We start from the raw sequence: 11,467 nt of genomic DNA on the forward strand, positions 1-11,467 counted from the left end.
AATTCTTCAAACAGATTCTTAAATATTAACACGTTTCACTTTTAAGCTAGATTTTCTAGCTTCTTTTTATTATATTCCCACGTGATTCCACTTGTTTCAATATTTCTCTGGGAGGAATATATAATTAAAAGTTTGTCATCAGGAAAACCGGAGGATTTCGCCGGGAGCGGGTGCTGATCTGAAAAACTGCACCTATTTTTATCGAAATCGCGGTAAAATTTTAGTCACAACCACATCTCACGACCGTGAGATAGGTGGTTATAGTCTTTAACGGAATCAATACGACGATCCGGCAAAAGTCTCGTGCACCCTAAGGACACGGAACGACCCAAGGACGACGGCCTTCTGCATTTTTCCAGCAAGTGTTTTAGCATATTGTTCACACGCAGGGATGCTTTTCAGGCTACTAACCAGTGAAAGCTTGACATCTCCATGAGCGCCGATGATAAGGACGATTTGTTTGACAAAATATTCCGGGTATAATCGTCGCAACTGCCTTATAAATACCTCTCTTTCTTTTTATTCTTCTTGGCTATGATGTTTTTCTTAGCTGGCGCCGAAAATTCGATAACGAACATGGTTCGCTTCTCGAAGTCAAGAAGAACCAGGCCTCTAGTGTGCAACAGAAACAATTGTCGAGAATATAAAGTTCCAGTATGTGCGTCACTTCTCATTCTCGAAAATTGACCCGATTTCCCTAGGAGCATTTAGTGGAGCGATGTTAAGGTTGATGCTGTAAGAGTGATAGAGATGGTAATAAAGCACTCTCAGTGTTTCATTGGGAATGCCTTGGCTCAAAATGTGGCGACGGTATGTTAAGGTGGAAATGACACCGTCTTCACATGCCAAAGTGAAACTCTCCGTGCTAGACTTCAATCCGGGTGATTTAAGAAAAGCAAAAGTTAGCTCACACGACATTGACTGATCTTTCACATTTCCGTGGAAGAAGTTTTTCTCTTGTGCTTTCTTAACCCGGGCTTTCAGGAGTGAGTACTCGATATATATACTAGGCAGTCTGATAAGTCCCTGAAAAATAAAACACGGAGACGTTTTTTTGGCCAAAGTCGGTTTTATTTTTAACGTGCTCTCCTTTTAGGTCGATACAGCGAGTCCAACGATTTTCTAACTTTTTGATACCGTCCGAAAAGTACTTGACCGGAAGGTCTCCAAAATACGCCTCAGTTTCAGCGATGAGCTCCTCATTTGAGTAAAATTGCTTACCGGTGAGCCATCTCTTTAGGTTAGGGAACAAGTAATAGTCGTTGTGGGCCAGGTCTGGTAAATACGGTGGCCGAGGAACCAATTCGAAGCCGATTTCATGCAATTTTGCTTGTGCAACTAACCATGAATGAACAGGCGCATTGTCGTGATGATAAAGCGGTTTTTTCTTCTTCAAATGCTGTCGTTTCTCGGCGATTTCGATTTTCAATCGGTCCAATAATGATGAATAGTATGCTCCGGTTATGGTTTTACCTTTTTCAAGATAGTCCACGAATATTATGCCATGTGCATCCCAAAATACGGAGGCCATAACCTTTCCGACCCATTGTTGCGTTTTTGGACGCTTCGGATCACTTTGGCCCGGTGGAACCCACTGTTCTGCCTGTTGCGTTGACTCAGGAGAGTAGTAGTGGATCCAGGTTTCATCCATGGTTATGAATCGGCGCGAAAACTCGGTCGGCTTACGCGAAAATAATGCCAAATTCTGCTGGGAAGTTGTCACACGAATTCGTTTTTGGTCCACTGTGAGCAAACGCGGCAACCATCGCGCGCAGAGCTTCTTCATGCCCAAAACTGAATGTACGATATTGCCCACACGTTTCAATGATATACCTACAGCATTAGCTACCTCTCTCAATTTCACTTTGGGATTATTTAACAGCATATCATGGATTTTTTCGACATTTTCTGGTGTATTGACCTCTTTTGGGCGCCCAGATCGTTCAGCATCAACTGTGCTCGTACGACCACAACGAAACTCGGTAAACCACTTATGATTCGTTCCAATCGACGGTGCAGAGTCCCAATAATACTTATCCAGCCTGGCCTTGGTCTTGCATATCGTTTTCTTGCGAAGATAGTAGTGTTTGGTCAAAACTCGAAACTCAGATTTTTCCATATTAAAAAAAACTTGGAGGTTAGTCGCTTCTCAGTGCTGTAACTTGTAAATGCGTAAACATAAATGGCTGAAGTTTTGACAGGCGTCATTTGAAGGATCAAGCTCGACGAAAATGGTTCACATTAGTGAATACTAATGCCATCTCTTGGAATTTTCAGGTACTTATCAGACTGTCTAGTAACTGCATATAAAAGTGCAATTGCGAGACATTCTTTGCGTACTTACTGTCTGGGTTTTATTTTATTCACTGTGTATGTGTTGTTTGTATGGAATAAGATTTAAAGACTTGCCCAGATCAGTATCAGTTGTACTCTCTGCATTCTTTCTCAAAGGTCTCCTTAAAGGACGATTGTCATCTGCTCCTTTAATCCAACGGGTCTCGTGGAGAAATTTGAAGAGACCTCAGGATCTTTAAAGATTCTGCTTCTTTTGCTGTCTTCGTAGATTCTTGTCTATTGTATGTGCCAATGAAGAATCCTTTTACAGCTTTGAAATACGTGGAGTTCAGTCAGTTTTCTCAGCAACAAGGGTCTTATGTCCTGATGAATGAGACCAGTCGTGTCACGGTCGCCACTGTGAAATCTAATTTTTCTTCAATTAATTTTTATAGGAATGATAAGTGGACACAAAGACTTGACAATTTTCACACAAGGTAATTTCAGATTACGCCAAAGGCTTTCGTGATGTTTTTAATTATGACCTCCTTTGTACGTTGAAACGGCATAAGACTCTGTTCCAAAAGATACCTGTCGATACAAAGACATACTTCCTGGAGAACAGCCAACATTATTTCTTGCAGTACAAATGGATAATATTCTTGCGTTTCTCGAATTTTCTCCAAAGGCACTATATAATTTCCTAAAGATCTAGTCATGTGTATATGGGAATTTCCAGTCGATGCATTTTTGCTTCTTTTGGCCATCAAGAAAGAGTGTCATTATGTTGAAGTAACTTTTAAATAATTTCCACTCTATAAGATTCAGTGTTATACTTGAACAAGGATGACTAACTTGCAGTCATAAATAGAGCTCGAATTTTAACCTCCGACGTTTCACTCAGAAGAACGTTCGAATTAGCATCAAATCTAAAAACAGTTCAATATCATTGGTTTTATGCATATAATAACTCTACAAAAGTATATAATATTTAATAAAGTTAAAAGGGTGAATGGGGTGAAAAAGTCAATGCTAAAGGCTCAGTAGATTAGTAGGGCAGAGTAGCATTCCTGTAACATTGAGCCCATATAGAGGGCGGCGGGTATCGAGGCAAGCTGCGACATTAGTGATGACGAGCTGTACAAGACGCCGGTAAGGAGTGAGGGAAAAGAGGGACTGCGACAAGAAGCAAGAAAAACTTTAGTGGAGGGGAAAAATCACCAAAGGAAAAAAGGGAAAGGGACGAAGGGAACGAAGACTTAGAGGGAGGTAAAAACTCAAAGAAAATCTCCGGAAAGAAGGAAGGGGGTGGGGGGAAATTGCTGGCAAGGATTCTTCACAGGGTTTAAAGATAGGACATGTGGGATGCTGGAATTTAGGATAATGCCATTAAAACAAGAGGAGGAATATAAAAACAATAGAACGCAAGTATAAATATTGAAGATTTTGCGTCTAATACCTCTCTCTTTTTGTGCCTTGCTACCCGAATCACAGCCCTAACAAAAACAACGCGACGTTATTGTATCACTTATTATATAGGTACCAAATTTACATCACATGTTCTCGTAGCTCCTAGAGTTTCCGCACGTAGCGCTATCATCTGGGAAGAAATGAAAATTTGAGGAGAGTCGATTGCGATTGTGGCCTTATTTCCACCATCCCCGCTATAGGCATGCTATTTTGTTAATAAATTCCGATACATTTAATTCAACCTTTTTATTTACCTCCTTTAATATAAATAAATAATTTTAGGATATTCAGCCCGCGCTTATCGAGTGTTTTCTTCATGCACGCACGCGCGTACCTCGCATGGCGTGCGTCGCATATGCGCTTCCATGGATAGCGCATCTCAGTGCTGATCGGAACTCACGTCGTGCGGATTAATCCGTCCAACATGGCTCCACAGTGCGCGCATCCTGAGCACCAATTGTTATCTGGGATATGCAAGGCAATTCGTCCTTTAAATAGTAAGAATTCCTAAAACGAATCCAAAAGGTAAGTTGTTTAATTTGTTGCTACATTAAACCCTCATTACAAATCTCACGTGTCATAATCAATGCAAAAATGTATCTGTGTACTTCAAGGTGATTTACTTAACCCTTCAATTTCATTATTATGCTGAAATAAAGTCCCTTTATTAAAAGGTTTCTCCCTTTTAAAATATCTAAATTTTATGTTTAACTCCAACATTAAAATCATAACCTTCCTAATACAGTTCTAATTTCACACATTTAGAATGAAAAGGAATCAAGGCAGATGTAAATCACTAGCATGAGTATTTTGATTTTTTTTCCAAAAAGTCTTTCATTTATTGTTATTTCCAGTGAATTCACTATTCACTGTGATTCTTCATCAGCCGGGATAAATTAATAATAAATGCGCAACGGATATATATACACTGTTAATTTATATGACTTACAAATTTCACATTATTTTCAAGTTTTATCAAAATAGTTTAAATCTACTTTATTGTAGATATAATAATAAATATTTATTCTAATATATTTTGGACCGCCATTAAAATATTTATCTATTCAAGAAATTAGTATATAAAAAAAAAAAATTATTTATCACAACTAATTATTATAATATTCATCAGACTTCAATTACATTGCAGTTAGAATTTCATCAAATTGTTGTTACTTAACTATTATTTATCGTTAAGTAAGAAAACGATTAATATTTCCATTATTTATATAACTTAAACCAGCAATCTTATATTGGCTAAATTTATAAAATTAAGAGAATTTATTTGGATTATTATTTACACTTAAATTTAAATATGACAATTTAATAATTATAGATTTTTAACTTTAAACAGTTTTGTCCCTAAAATAAAATTATCAGATCAAATATTTACCTTAAATAATCTACCTATGCTTTCACTGTTAGGATTAAAATTACATAAAGGAAAATTCTGATTTTAGAATATAAATTGGAGATATCGCTCCTAATTGCTCCAAACCTCGCAAAACCAATTCAGTTCATTCGTCAATAACCCTAAATACATATTTCTAAACTTGGACTAAATTTCGCTTGTATATTCCTGCTCTTATTATTTCTATACTATTTTCCTATTATTTCTATAAAAGGGATAACAATTCCATTTTCACACACATGGATTGACGGTCCCGACAGGCACCCTTTTCTTTCCAACTTTCTTGGTGCGTGAGCCTCACGCCGCTTCTCAACTCCGGCTTATGCCGTAATACCCACAGGAAACCCGCAAAAAACCTGGGAACAGATTGCATCCTTTCTTTCTATAAACAATTTCTTAGATTTTTTTTTTTGCATTTTGAAGCCGCTCATTTGCTTTAGATTGTATATTGTCTAATTTTAGGAAAAGTTCACACAAATGATCAATACACATTTTTTCAGGTGGTTTCTTGTCGAAACCTGTGGGAAACACCGCTTCTCTACCAAATACTAACATGTAAGGGGCAAAACCAGTACTTTCATGGACAGCCCTATTATAAGAAAAAACGGCAAATCGAAGCCATTCACCCCAGTTGTGTGGACCGTAAAAATGACGCAAATACTCAATAAGAGTATGATGACTACCTTCGATTGATCCAAGACTTTGAAGATGGTAAGCAATAGATTGATTTTATTGATTTTAAATATTTTACAAAAATTTTTTAACAACTTTACTTCTTAAGTTAGTTCCTTGGTCCGACTGTATTATAGGCATTTGCATACCTTTCCTTATTACTATGTTTCGCATGCAATTTTTACAACACCCCAATATTTTTTCCGCATCATATTTCATATTTTCACAATAATATTTTGATCTGACACGCCAATGGGTCTTGGAAACAACCTTATGAACCTCCGTTACTGATTCATGATATTCTCTTATTATCTCATCACGTTGATGAATGGGAGGAATAATTATTTCTCCTGAACAAATTACTATATGAATCCCTGAATCTGTAAAATGTTGTAAAAAAATTTGTTCTGCTGGCTCTATGGCTTTCCTTAATGCCAAGATTGTCCCGGAAACATAATTCAAGAAGATTTTATCGTTTTTCTGATTTTTAACTATCATGCTAAAAATATCTATTTGTCCTCGAGTGAACCACGACATCGCCCAATTTAGTGTTTTCATTTTCCAAATCATTAAGGTCAAACAATTGTTTTTCAATTAATTCTAAATTAATTTCCGACTCAAATAATCTATCTGATGACACAAAATGGGCAATATTACACTTGCCCGTTGTTACCTTGTCTTTAGAATAATATAAATTATTATTTTCTTTAATTTCTGGTGCAGATTTGACTATTTTTAACTTACAAATTCCAGGGTTAACTGTATTCGAGCTGAGATTCGTCTTTCCACCTACTTTAGCTAGAGCGATCGATCCCTCGACCATAAATTTCCTGAAGGTCTGTGTATCGCAATCCCCGTAGATAGGACCAGCTTTTTCCACTGTTATCCGCCCCATCCAGCAGTCCGTGTTTATCTAGACCGACCCCTCGACCATTGCCTGAAGGTCTGAGCAATTCCCGCAATGGGACCAGCTTTTCTCACTGTTATCCGCCCCATCTGGGGGCCCAAGATCTCTGTTATATTGGGCAGTGGATAGGCGTCGGCGATCGTCTGTTCATTTAAAGAACGATAATCGATGAACATCATCCGCTACTTGCTACCATTGGCATCTGTCGTTTTTGGAACAATCCACAATGATAAATTATATGGTGAAACAGACGGCTGAATTATTCCCGAGGAGAACAATTCATCAGTCTACCTGCGGATTTCATCTTTGTGAACGTGGGGATAACGATATTGCTTTATATTAACGGGTGTCTCATCGGTTGTCAATATCTTATGTTTTAAAACGTTAGTGGCCCCTAAAATATCCCCTGGTAATTTAAATTGATAGGAAAACTCATAAAATAAGGGTAATAGTTTTTCCTTTTCTTCTTCATTGAGATCACAAATGTCTACTAATTTTTGAATTTCAACAAATCTCTTAGTCCGTTCTTTAGATTTATCTTTTAAATTTTTATCAGATTTTGAAGAAATCTTGTCTAAAGGAGGAAGATTGTATTCTTCTAGTTCTACCATTGGTAAGGTTAAGAGTACGCCATTATTATTACAATTTATCATCAGAATTCATGCTATTTTATTATTATTTAAAACCAAACATTCCCCACTAAAAATCTCTGGGCCACAGGGAACACGAGATATATAGCCTTCTTTTCAGTTTCTCCTTTTAAGTAGAACTTGTACTAAAGCTCTGAACCTTGCAGGTAATATTATGGTGGCGTGCGACAACAACGGAAAGTCCAATTCTCCAAAATGAAGACTATCATCTACAAAATTTAGATCAGCATGATGCTGCCACAAAGCACCAACTTCAATAATTCCACCCTGTTGAATAGGAAAGGATTCCGTAACAACTTGAAAAGGGGTCTCCAAGCCTTTTATCGTTAATTTTACTTCTCCCAAGGTACTGACCATTTTTTCGCTAATCCCTATCAAATTAAACATTCTTCTATTAACACATACTCGTGAGTCCAAAGATTTTTCTTTAATTATATTTACATTCGACCCAGTATCGATTAAAATTGTTCCCTACCGATAGAAATCTCGGCGTACTCTCCAGCGAAATAGCCTGGTCCCTTTTAGACTATAAGCAGAGTCGATTTGAAACGATTTAGTCTCTGAGATAGTCTGAGAGATTTGGGTCTTTTTCAAAGTTCTTTTAGTGGTCCGTTTAAGAGTGGTGTGATGGTAATATAATGTTCCTTTTGCATTCGTCACGTACCGGACGGGCAGAGTTATTTACAGTAGTTGGCCGTCGCTATTCCGACTCTTTTTTTTAATTTCTCTTCAAATTATTAACACTTTTTTTAATTAATGAATTTACTCATTATACTTATTTATAATTATAACTTATATACTAATATACAATTTTCTAGTTGGATTCTAAAATTTTGTCCTTTTTGGCATATCTCATTCCATTTACGAAAAACGTCGTATTAATTCTAATTTTAAGCATTTAAAAAAAAAAGTTAGACATCTGAAATCCTCGAAACCCGTAGATTCCGAATTATTATGTTTTAGACTGTTAACTACGAAATGAAAAAAATCTACTTCTCAATTTTAATCTGAAAGCTTAACAAAGGACCCTTGAGTGTCAGCTACTCTATTGATATAGCCTCTCTGCTTGTTATTTATGATCGAATTCTTATTTCAATTTCAGCCTCTCTGCTTGTTATTTATGATCGTATTTCTATTTCAACTTCGGAAAGGACATTTTAAAGCCTTTAAAACATTTAAAAGAACTACCCGACCTTTAAATATATCTACGTGAGTGCCTGCGGAGAATTTCTGTGAGCTTCTCTGACCCTAGAGAATCTTTAGAATATACTCAGAGATTTCCGTCGGTAGGGTTGCTTTACCTCTAGCTAAGAAAAAATGCTCTGAAATGATCATGTGCATTAACCCGAGTTCTTCTTTTGATTCAAGTTGGAGGACGACTCATTTATAACGCCCTCTTTCTATATCATATCTCATTTTAGTCTAACACTTTTTAAAATTGTGACATTTAAGATTGCTATAGGAACATTCACCTCTCTCTCCCTCTTTTACATTATTTATTACCTGAGGACAATCTCTTTTCATATGTCCATACTCTTTACATTGGAAACATTTAATATTTCCCATTTAAAATTATTGCTATTTTCCCAGGGTTTCTTATCCTGAATATACGTAATTTTCTTTCACAATGGAAAATTTCGTTTACCAATTTCAAATTTTCCTGATATGTCCTTTTCCGTAATAGGATCATGGATCCTTTGCCAACTTTTCCATTGCAGATCCGCCTGATTCGCCAGTGCAATAGTATTTTCTAATGTACTTAATTTATATCCTGAATTTGGGAATAAAGTTCTTTGTCTAATCCTCGTAAAAGTTTCCCACGCTTGCTACTCAATATGCCTCGCAAATTCTTAATGCCTTTTCGATTGGAGTATTTTTCATTATTTGATTAATTAGTTTATTTAATATTTGACTAAGGCGCGCCACATACCCAGGTATTGATTCCCCGGTTATTCTTTTAACATTTGTCAAATCCTGTGTAAATTTGTTCCAAAGTTTTCAAAAATTTCCTCCAAAATTATTTTAGAAATTCTATTCGGATTTGTCATGTTATTAAATGAAGTACTAGGGAGAGGAGAATAAGCTTGAAGAGTGTTATTTCTCATCCCAATATCCCCATTCCAACTTTGATTTTCTAGTGCGGAACTTCCCAAATTCACGAAATCGCTAGAAACTAAAGTAGTTCCCTGATTATTACTTGGCACTTAATCAGGCGTATCTCCAGATCACAATTTACATTGGCACTTTCAGTGTTACTAGTTCGTTCCGTATTTTTCCCAACTCGAGGTCTCGTACCTCTTCCTCGGTTGTTTTTTTCTTAAGTTAGACAATTTCTTATAAATTTTTGAATTAAAAGTGTATTTATCAGTTTGTACTTAATATGTACAGATGACATAATTTAAATTAACCAAATTATATTACATAAATTTCAATTAAACAGTAATTCAAATAATTATATTTTATATTCTCACATAATTAAAAGATTATAGGACTCTTATTATATAGTTATACAATAAATTAAACTATGCATAAAATTAAATAGATCTAAAATTTCAGCCTTGAAATCCAAAACTTATTTGACAATGACTATAATAGTTTAATATTCTTTACTTTACTTACAGTTTGCTGATTGTTATCAATTTACCAATTTTCCTGTTCTTTCAGAATAAGGGTAACAATTTGCTTCACTGTCACGTACGAGTGGCTACACTTCTTCAGTTCTGGTCTTCAAAATTCAAAGATGTTCTTTTGCTGACAAAACTGGTCCAAACTCCGGAGGCCAAAATGATCCAAGTTCCTGATACTGCGTTGCCGTAACCCTCTTGTGGACCGATCCCTCTTTGCCACAACCCTTCCCGGGCGGATCTTCTCTCAGTCTCTCGCGCTGACGGGTCCTGGGCCTTCAATGTAGCCATCCCCAAATTATCCGCCAACACTCAAAACCAATTAAGGTGCTCGAACACTTGAGAATTATAATTTCCAAGGTTTTAGAAAATTGACCTCAAGGTGCAGCAATCCCACAGTTGTCACCAACTTTTACGTCCAGATTCCGCTAGTGTCGATTCTGGTCCACTATCCTGCTGAAAGTAAAAAGATTCAAAAATATAGAAACGTATGGATAGAAAAAGATAGAGATGTTCAATCCCTCCCAAATGCACACTTTGCATCCCACAAACTCTATCTTTTCCTTTCCACGCCTTATCCGTCGCGTGTACTTATATCTATCTCTTTGTGTCCCTGACTCTATCCCTTACAGTCACAACAGTCTGTCTTTTTATATTGGTGATGCCTACAACCGTCTATCTTTCTCTATCACTGACTCTATCCCTTGCGGTTCCATGCGCCTATATTTTCCTATCTTTATTGTTCACAAAAGCCTATCTCTATCTATCCCAGCCTACCCACTATCACTTATATATCGTTTTAATTTCTATTCATTTGAATCCACTTAAGAATGTAACATTCTTACCCGTTTCGAAAATAATAATATATTTCGAATTTCAAACTCCCGCAAAATAGTATTAAACCTGCAAGGGTTTATATATCGAATAGCAGAATTCCTTAGCTTTCAGACTTAGGGCGCAGTCCCATGGAGGTAGATTAGCAGAATAGTGGAACAGTTTTGACCAATGAGGTCACTGTTAGAGCTTGTGCAGGCACCCCATTGGTTAAAATTGTTCCACTATTCTACTAATCTACCTCCATGGGACTGCGCCCTTACTAGTCGCAGTTCGAACTCTGTAAAGGCGTCTGCTGACCATCCAATTAGAGACGATGCATATTATTTCACTTGTGTCTGACTTTTACAGTCAGACACCTACTGGGAACCTGCCGGTACTAAAAAAAGGGTGTACGTCAACTAGCGCGCGCCTCGCTAAGGATAGACGTGGATAAGCCGAGGATGTGTTTGGATAGTACTACTGAAACTCACGAAGATATGGCGCTTCTATCAACGAGCTCAGGATCTTCAGGGATGCTATTAAATTTTTCTCGCTTCAAATAAACCTTGGCGCATTTGTCTAACCCAAATTTCATTCCAATTTCCTTAGTATATCGTTCGACAATCCCCAGAGCTAGATGCAGTTG

The 11,467-nt window shown here is 36.8% G+C and overlaps 1 long non-coding RNA gene across 1 annotated transcript; it reads left to right on the forward strand.

Annotated features, from left to right (window-relative positions):
* Nucleotides 1–4,029: 4,029 nt before the first annotated feature.
* LOC117178055 lies at nt 4,030–10,254 on the forward strand. The gene is made up of 4 exons (XR_004467793.1): nt 4,030–4,269; nt 5,653–5,863; nt 7,528–7,727; nt 10,046–10,254. It is a non-coding gene; the product is annotated as an uncharacterized LOC117178055 (long non-coding RNA).
* Nucleotides 10,255–11,467: the final 1,213 nt, after the last annotated feature.

Source organism: Belonocnema kinseyi, chromosome 8 (assembly GCF_010883055.1).
Source record: "Belonocnema kinseyi isolate 2016_QV_RU_SX_M_011 chromosome 8, B_treatae_v1, whole genome shotgun sequence".
NCBI classification, from domain to species: Eukaryota; Metazoa; Arthropoda; class Insecta; order Hymenoptera; family Cynipidae; genus Belonocnema; species Belonocnema kinseyi.